The sequence below is a fragment of the Saccostrea cucullata genome, unplaced genomic scaffold (genome assembly GCF_032062105.1).
Source record: "Saccostrea cucullata isolate Sc308-1 unplaced genomic scaffold, CSIRO_AGI_Scuc_v1 ctg13966, whole genome shotgun sequence".
Taxonomy (NCBI): Eukaryota; Metazoa; Mollusca; class Bivalvia; order Ostreida; family Ostreidae; genus Saccostrea; species Saccostrea cuccullata.
In genome coordinates, this window is record NW_026920349.1 from 7,115 (window position 1) to 16,687 (window position 9,573).

Here is a 9,573-nt window from a genome sequence, read left to right on the forward strand (position 1 = left end):
GGGTGTGACCGGTCGGCAAGGCATGCTCACTCCTCCATGATACCTTATCCCACCTATAAGTTTTGAGAGGTCCGTCTTGGCTGTGATCCTTTACTGTTATTAATATTTTAGTAGGAGGAAAGTTAATAGCATGGTAGAACAATTAATGAAACCCGCTGTTTTAGTAATCATTTTTTAAAAATAAATTTCGGAATCCAAAGATATATGATGATTTTGTCGTCTGCTATTCCAAAAGCTATTTCTCTGCCTTCCTGGTAAGGATCATGGAGAAGTCCTTCAATGCTTAATAAAATAATATATTTGTACTATTTCGTGTTTTCAGTCTTTCGTAAGTTTTAAAATAAGAATAAAAACGAATAACTGGTGCTGAATGCTTTAATTTTATAGTAGTTAATTGCGACAATTGCCATTTAGTTTTCTTTGCGTTCTTTCTGAAATAGAAATAAGGATTTTTTTTTGAAAATTGCAGGCATCTAATCTATTAGCATATATAATTCAAAATACTTTTTAGAAGTGAGATGATCAGAATAAATATATTTTCATTTTTTAATGAAATTATCTCTTCATTTCAGTTAAAATATCTAAATAACATACCAGGTATTTTAATATGCACCATAAAGAAAAACAATATCAATTCTTATTAAATCATTAGTGTTTTACCCTTTCAGTTAATTTCTGCAACCACTACACTTGCAAACACACGGATGATTCTCGCATTCTCCGTCATTACAACTGAGTTCACTTCTGCAATAATTTCTGCACGTTTCGTTTTTGTAAAAAAAACAGTAACACCCGTGTCCTGCCATGACAACTTGTGCAGAGGCTAGAAAATATTCAAATTCATACAATGTTTTTATTTTATTTTTTTTTTGTATAAAGAACGCTATGAGTATCTAACATTATACATATGGTATATAAACCATTATTTCTTTCAAGGTACTCAATTCAATTGATTTTGTTTCTTTTTAATAGAGATGCATTCTTCCCTTTTTAAGAATCTAGGTAACATTAGTTCTTTCTTTCAATAATAATTTTGTAATATTTGATGTAAAAAATATAACGTACATACCAAAAAAACATACACACAACGCGATCAAAATAAGGGATTTCATCTTGAAGTCTTAGATTTTATTCTGTGGTTGAAAATATAAATGATGTGTAGATAAAATTAATGAAAGTAAAGGCCTAACAAAAGATATGAAAACACATAATCAAGAGATCAAATGAGGGTTCACATATGCTTTAATGATGGTATACAAATTAATAAGCATATTTATTCTCCACTCAGTTATCCCGTTTGTTATTATAATCATATGATAATGAAACTATAAATCCTTAAAATATTTTATGAAAAATACAGTACATTCCAATTAAAAAAACCGAACAACGTGAAAAAAAGACATATTTTAGTTTGAATATTTGGGCTTTACTCTATGGTGAATGGAAAATAGTTTTTATACTAACACTCAGAAATTAATGTACAGGTTTAATGGCATATTTTATGAAGCTCACTCTAGGTGCAAATAAATATATAAGCAAACCAACATTTAAATCATACCAGTAATAGTTCAGAGGTGTATCTTCTGGCTCCTCTAAAATGAATCAAATCAGAGCAGGTTATAGATACCTATTTTATAGTAACTTTCTGTGACAGATGTAAGCTGTTTTGCAAAATGGCTTTGTTGTCAATGGTATTATGCCTTTCAAATTACATAATTTTAAAACAGTTATAACACTTTATACAGAAAGAGGGCTTAAACTTTATTTCATGCACACTTTCGGAATATGTGCCAGATGCAACTGATAGTTTTAAAAAGCAACTGTTTAACGTGGTCATTAATAACAACAATTTAAATGATAAGTTTTTCCTTGGATTTTTATTCAAAACAGATTATCAAAGATAACCTTTTATGCATGATAACAAATACACACACAGGAAAGTAAAATTCAAATAAGAACATTTTTATGAAATTTCTTTTGCTAACAATTTGTACTAAATCTACAATCATTCTGGCTATTTTTAAACAAGAGGGAAGAAAAATGAAACCCTCTTAATGTTGTCTATTGTTTGATTTTTTTTAGAATACATGTACTAGTATTGCATTATCCATTACTTTTTAAACGATATGATAGCAAAATTCACCAAATGTTCTTTTATTAATAAAGATCAATAGGATAAACGCGTTCTTGTACAAAAGGTGGATATCCATGTCCGAGGAATCTACCTTATACAACTATTTTTATTATTTTGCAAATTTAGTAGCTTACTGAAAACAATTGTCCAATAGGATGAATGAATGTACAAAACCTACTGCTTTACTAGATGTTTATATTTTATTACAGACACGTGGTCTAAAGATAAACTAACACATTATTGTTAAATTATATAAAACTTTTTTTATGGTCAACAAGACTTTTATCCAATACTGTATGCATGGATCCTCAGCGTCTATCGATTTGGACCAAACAATGAACATAAACTTTGTGTTTAGTGATACTTGGGATTACATGTAACCATTTGTCCATTTATTGGCCTACAAAAGAATGAAATATATGGAGATATAATGAATAGTTGAAGCTCAAAAGTACATTAAACAATACCAATTAGGAGCAGAGCGAACTAGGACATCCAAAACATCAGAGTTGGGATCAGGTGCCATAGAGGAGTGAGTATCCCTTGCTGAACGGTCACACCCGCTGTGTGCTCCTTGTCATGATCGGGTAATAGCGGAAAAAAATCCGTTGTCAATTCAATGTATAAATAATGGACGAACAATTACTATGAAAAACGTCCGTCAGCATTTGACTCAATGATAAATTGTATCTGCTGACAAGGTCATTGTATCAAACATAGAACTCACGAAATGAAGAATTTAAACGAGACTGCTGATATTCTTCTTTCATCATCTTGTTTGTCAATAGTTTACCCTGTTTTGAAAATTGTTTTCACATACAACATGCTCTTGCATATCAAATCAACAAAGATATCAAATAGACTGAGATACATAAACTCCGTATGCAGGTGATGAAAGTATATTGAGACTGCTGATATTCTTGTTTCATCAACTTGTTTCTTAATAATTTACCTCGTTTTAGAAATTGTTCATACGTAGAGCATTCTCTTGCGTATCGAATCAACTGAGATATATACACTCCGTATCCTAGGTGATGAGGGTATATTGCTGCATAAGTAAGGGAAGTTGACGATAGAAAACTTAAAGTCATCCCGTTTATCATATAGCTTGGTTGTTAGATGACCATTTGCGTCTTTTTTCAAGTAAAATATCCAAGTATGAAACAGATGTGTCAGACTCCGAGGTACATTCTATCTCAAGCTCTCCAAAATATATCGTATCTACGTAGGAATGGAAATTATCATTGTTAATTGACAATTCGTCGTCAATATATCCATATGTGTCGAGTTGAAGGCCACAGCAAGTGTTTTTTCTTTCCATGTATAAGATTCTGCACAAATTCTGCTTCATATGAATACAAGAATAGGTCTGCTAATAACGGAGGGCAATTGGTACCCATGGGAATTCCAATAGATTGTTGGAAGACCTGGTCTCCAAAAATCACATAGATATTGTCATTTCAGAAACTCAAGTATCTTTTTGATGTTAACTTCAGAGTACTTGCGCGTGCAATCAGAATGTGTTTTAACAAAATAATTTTGCTAATGACCAATGACCAGGTAACTAAATTTATAAAAAGGCAGCTGTCAATGATATCAAAAAGTCTTAACTTTCATTTATCGTGGAGAAAGGTTGTGTATAAAGTTGAAAAGTCGTAAGTTTTCAAGCTGTTCATTTTGGTAAAATTTTGTGATTTCAAATTGTCTAAAAGTTCTTTGGAATTTTTTAGTATCAACATCTGATTCACACCACTTCTTGAATGTATTGTTTCACAGTAGTCTGAAAGTTTTTCCTTCACTACTGTCAATATCTTAGTGAGCACAAAGATTGTTTTGTGTATAAGATATTTTGCAAAACAATGTTGTGTCATTTGAATTTTCTTCTTATACCTACGCTAGAGAAATCTTTTGATGTAAATAGAAAAATGATTAATCAAAAGAATTTTTTGTAGGTTAGGAGACTGCATTTTCAGATAAGAAAAAGGGAATTTTGCCACTTTTTGTTTGAGAACTTCTCTTTCTGTATAATTATACTTAATTGCAAAAAAAAATGTTTCCATAAACACGTACATGAAAGATATAGAGATAATGAACAGTATTCAGTCTCAAAGTCCATAAAACAATACAAAATAGGAGTAGAGCAAACACGGACCTCCAAAATATCAGAAGATGGGATACGGTTTCATGGAGAAGTGAGCATCCCCTGCTGACAGGTCAAACCCGCCGTGTGCTCCTTGTCATGATCAGGAAATAACGGAAAAATCCGTCTTCAATTCAGTGTATAAATAAACGTCAGCCAGCATTTGATTCAATGATAAATTTAATTGCTGACAAGGTCATTGTATCGACCATAGAACTTACGAAATGATGACTTTAAACGAGACTGTTGATATTCTTGTTTCATCAACTTGCTTGTCAATAATTTACCTCGTTTTAGAAATTGTTCATAGGTGCAGCATGCTCTTGCGTATCGAATTATATGAGAAATACTCCGTATCTTTTCATAACTTTTTGTAAATAAAATTCAAAAGGGTAAAAAAAAATTAAGCTTTTAGATATTTGTTATTCGTCGTTTTCTACTGCGTTTTTTTTAAAGCATTAGTAGCACATGTTACCTATGCAGAATGTGAGCATGGAATACAAGTAGGGTACTTATACTGTCATGCATGTTATCACAGACTTAAAATTATGTCATTTGAAATTTATCATAGCATTAGCTACAAAGCAATTTCCAAAACAGCTTACAGCTGCTGGAGGGGGCTATAAAATATGTATGATTGCACCGTTCTCATATGTCTCTGAGAAACGTCAGAAGCAACACCACTATTTAGTAGTGTCTAAGTAATTTTTGGTATGTACACTAATATTTAATTTTTAAAGATAATAAGTTAGCAAAGGAGATAGAGTAATCTTTTCATATTTTTTTCTATTTTCATCACTTTCCTTTTTATCCTAGTTAAAAGTTGACTTTAAAGTTTTAAATAATGTACTAGCTCCAATTGAAAACAGCTCAAGGAATTTAGGCTTATAAATTTGTATAATAAATGTGGTATGCATTTGATAGGATTCCATATGTTAATATGATTTATTTCGATTAAATGCTTGCAATTATTCATGATTATAATCTTTTTTTATTATAATTTTCGTGTTACTGTCTTTACTTGAACTTAACTTGAATCTTCTGAGATCAGTATTTTCAACCACAGATCTAAATCCAAACCTTCAGCATGAAGTCCTTCCTTTTTATTGTGCTGTGTGTTGTCTTGATAGGTATGTACTTTATACATTTAATTTAATAATCTTATTCAAAGAAAACTAGTTGATCTTTAAATTTCTATAATCGAAAAACAAGATAAAATATTTTATCTTGCAAAAGAACATGTTGCCTGTAATATCATATAAATACAGTTTACGTTAAACATACATGAAATATATGGAAACAACGATAAGTATTTCAGCTTATAATCCATTAAACAATGCAAAACAGGAACAGAGCAAACACAGACGGTCAGGTGCAATGGAGGGGTGAGCATCTTCTGCCGATATAACACTTCTTGCAAACATTTCCAATAGTTTACTAAGGTTAACTGTAATTAACTACGGTATAAATTGATTTACTAAGGAACTTTACTCGATATCTTCTTCCAAATAACTGCCTTTAGTATGTTTTTCTATAGTTTTTATTCCAATGATGTTATGCACTAATAACTTTTGAGTATACAAATAAAATATCTTTTCTTTAAACACAAAAAATCCTATTTTGGCGGTACACGACAGACAATATCTTTTATATTCTATAAAGAGAAAAAAAGAGTTCCACTGATGTAAATATACATATTCCTGTCCTCAAAGCCTCAAAGGTATTCTTCAAAATGAACATTCCAACAAAAGAATGATACAGGACCTAAAGAAACCTCCACTGGCTGTTTACAGGCGCCCAAGGAACTTAAAGTTCCAATAATCTAACAAATTAAGCTTGAAAATTAATGTAAAATTATTTATGACTATAAATATTTTCCAGCCTCTACACATGTCGTCATGGCAGGACATGGTTGTTATGGTCCGTTGTTCCTTCACAACGACAAGAAGTGCAGTGACTACTGTCAGAGCGAGCTCAGTTGTAGAGGAGGATACTGCCAGGCGTCCAGGGGTTGGTTAGTGTGCCGGTGTGTTGGCTGCTAAAACAATGGGAAAGGTAAAATCCAATAATTTTACGAGTTAGGATGTTTTTCTCTATGTTGCCATATTAAATTATTTGAAGTCTAAAGAATAACTATTTCAAATGCCACGGAATTATTGCCTGCTTGTTTATTTGTTTTATGATGTACCTGGCAAGAATTTTTCACGCATATCGAGAAGCCACCACTTGCCGGTGGAGAATTACAAAATTTAGACCTATACTCGGCACTAATGGTCATTGAACAGTGAGGGATCTTTTTCTTACCTGCTGTGACAAGGGACCTCGGTTGATACGATCTCATCAGAATGACCTGTCTCCACATTTCACATCTGGACCTTACGTCTCAATTCTAGAGAAGACGCTCTTACCATGTCTGCAAAATCTTAAAATCATTTCACGATTTCAAACCACGCTGTCTATTACTCTTGCGCTATAATCAGTGGTAATGACTGTATACATAGATGCTAGAATTTTAAGAAGTTTTGTTTCTGTTTCAGATAGAATGGGAAATCGGACAAACCCAATGATTCATCATTAAATCATGAAAAGATTTCGTTCCTTGTTTAATATTTAATGAATATATTCTGTAATCAATATGAAAAAGGTGGGGACAACAAAAATTAGTTATGGAGATAACGAACAGTATTCAAGCTCAAAGTCCATTCCAACAATACAAATCAGAAACAGAGGAAATACAGACCTCCAAAAACATCACAAGTGGGATCAGGTGGCATGGAGGAATAAGCTGCCGACCAATCACATTCGCCATGTGGTCCTTTTCAAGATTTGGAAATAACGTAAAAATATAGGCAATTTTAGTGTGTAAATAGTGGCCTTACTATAGTGTGTAAAACGACAGTCAGCATTTGACTTAATGATAAATTGGATTTGCTGACACAATCATTGCATCGACCATAAAACCTGCGAAATGATTTCCTCAAACGACATTGCTGATATCAATTTTCATCAATTTGTTTGTTAATAGTTTGGCTCGAAATCGTTCATATGTAGAGCATGCTCTTGCGTAACGAATTAACTGAGAGACATCAGACCATAATGCAGTTGAGAAGGATACCACTATTGCTACTACAAGGAAATATGACGAATGAAAAGTTAAAGTCAATACGTTTATCATTAAACTTTGTTCAGATGTTAATTGCCATTGACGTGTTTTTCTAGTAAAAAAGTAATCAATTTAATACAGATCTATACGCAATACAATTTTGTGAAGAGGGCGAAAAACACTGATCCTGGAAATTCCAAAGGTGGACTCACTTGCCTAGAAAGAGTAATGTTGGCCGATCACAGTCTCCTTGAGGTATTGATTGGTAGACGGGACATTCGGTGGTCAAATTCAAAATAGAAATAAATACCTAACGATTCATTTTGAACAATTCAGTCAATACAATTTGGCTCACTTGTTTCATACCAATTGTTATGTTTTTATACTATACAACCGGTCCTTCAGATGAGACCGTATAAACCGAGGTCCCCTGAGGTGCTGGCACGAAAAAGATCCCTCCCTGCTCAATGGCCCCGAGTGCCGAGTATTGGACAAAATTTGCAGCTCTCCATCGGCAAATGGTGGCGTCTCCATATGAGTGAAAAATTCTCCAGAGGGACGTTATACAATATACAATCAATCATATACTATACACTGTATTTGATCTCGGAATGTTTCGTCTACTTCTTCAAGTCAGAGGGCTCACAGCGAGTGTGACCGATCAACAGGGGATGCTTACTACTTCCAGGCACCCAATTCTTGGGGGTCGTTCTCATGCCCTGTTCACACATCTGTTTTGTTTGTATATTTTTTTCAGATAGATCACCGTTTGTCATCTTGAACAAAATTAATAATAGATACTTCCATTCAAATGTAAACACAATACATCCCAGTAATCTTTATGAAACACCACACGGTATTTCACATCTTTTTCATAGGTGGATGTTTTACCGACTGAAGAATATAAGGGCAAGATTACGAGATGATTTTGGCTTTTCCATCATTAACTTTTCTTTATATTTATAATATTCCGCACATCGTGTTTACCGAATATGATTATTTTCTTGTTCCTGCTATTTTTCATTATACTCATATTATCACTGAAGAATCAACATGCAATGATAAAAATACAATATTTACACATTAAGTTAAATCTTTGATCAATCCACATTCACTATAAGCTTTGAAATAAGTGCAATCTATAAGGACTGGAATTACTCTTCCATTGGAGCTTTTGTCACTTGCATGAGAAACACTCATTGAGACTGTATAAACATTGTTGTACTGAAAACTTAAAAAAAAAAACATTGTGTCATGTCACAATACAACAGAAAGACAACCAACGAACAGTGTTTAAAAATTAACTTAGTCAATATCTTAAGTGATAAGGAGGCAACATTTAGTGAAAAAAAAAATTGTACATCCAGTGACGTAAAACATTTGAGGTCTAAAGCTCCTTGCATCTAGGATAAGCAGAGCTTTCCAAATTTATCTTGATTGATGGAAATAACACAGGAATGACAAACAGTACATATTAAAGTTTTATTTACACATTTTCATCACATCACATTGTGTTCAATACGGTAAGGAGAAGACCGATCTCTGTATAATGTCAAAAGCAAATCTGAAATGAGAGAAAAATACAAAAAAGTTACAGGTTGTTTCTTTTTAATTTGCATACACTGATTCAAAAAAGTTTTTTGTTGAATGATTCACCATGAATTTTCCGTTAAAATTTCAATTCTGGGGTTGAATTTGTGTAATTACAAAGAACCTAAGGGACGTAATAGTCAACAGGGTACTGTCCATAGGAGATGAACTTCTTTATGTTTGCCTACAACTAAACATATTCATTACATTATTTGTTTCTGGACTAGGCATATAACCAGTATAACTGTAAAGTAGTGCAGTATAATCAAATACTTTTAAATGTGGAAGACAAATGAAACAAAATTTCCTAACAACCTATGGACAGTTATTTTGGAAGTAATTACCAGTTTTGAGAAAAGGTATAATTTTTTATTTTTCATTTGAAATATACAACATAGGTAATCAGAGATTACAGAGCTCACCTCAACGTGTGTTGTCTTTAAGTAAGGCAAATTAAGTCACACAATTAACCAACAAAAAGTATACATCCAAAAATGCAAATTTTATGCAATTTTGATACTTTGGAATAGACCTATATAAAAACTAAAAACCAGTTCTTCATTATTGAAAATGTAATTAAAATCCAGCATCTGAAGAAAGATTGAG

The 9,573-nt window shown here is 32.5% G+C and overlaps 1 long non-coding RNA gene across 1 annotated transcript; it reads right to left on the reverse strand.

The window, feature by feature from the left end:
* Positions 1–360: 360 nt before the first annotated feature.
* On the reverse strand, positions 361–1,597 carry LOC134247582 (uncharacterized). The gene is made up of 4 exons (XR_009987889.1): positions 1,559–1,597; positions 1,070–1,133; positions 661–823; positions 361–431 (listed from the first exon to the last, which is right to left on the reverse strand). It is a non-coding gene; the product is annotated as an uncharacterized LOC134247582 (long non-coding RNA).
* Positions 1,598–9,573: the final 7,976 nt, after the last annotated feature.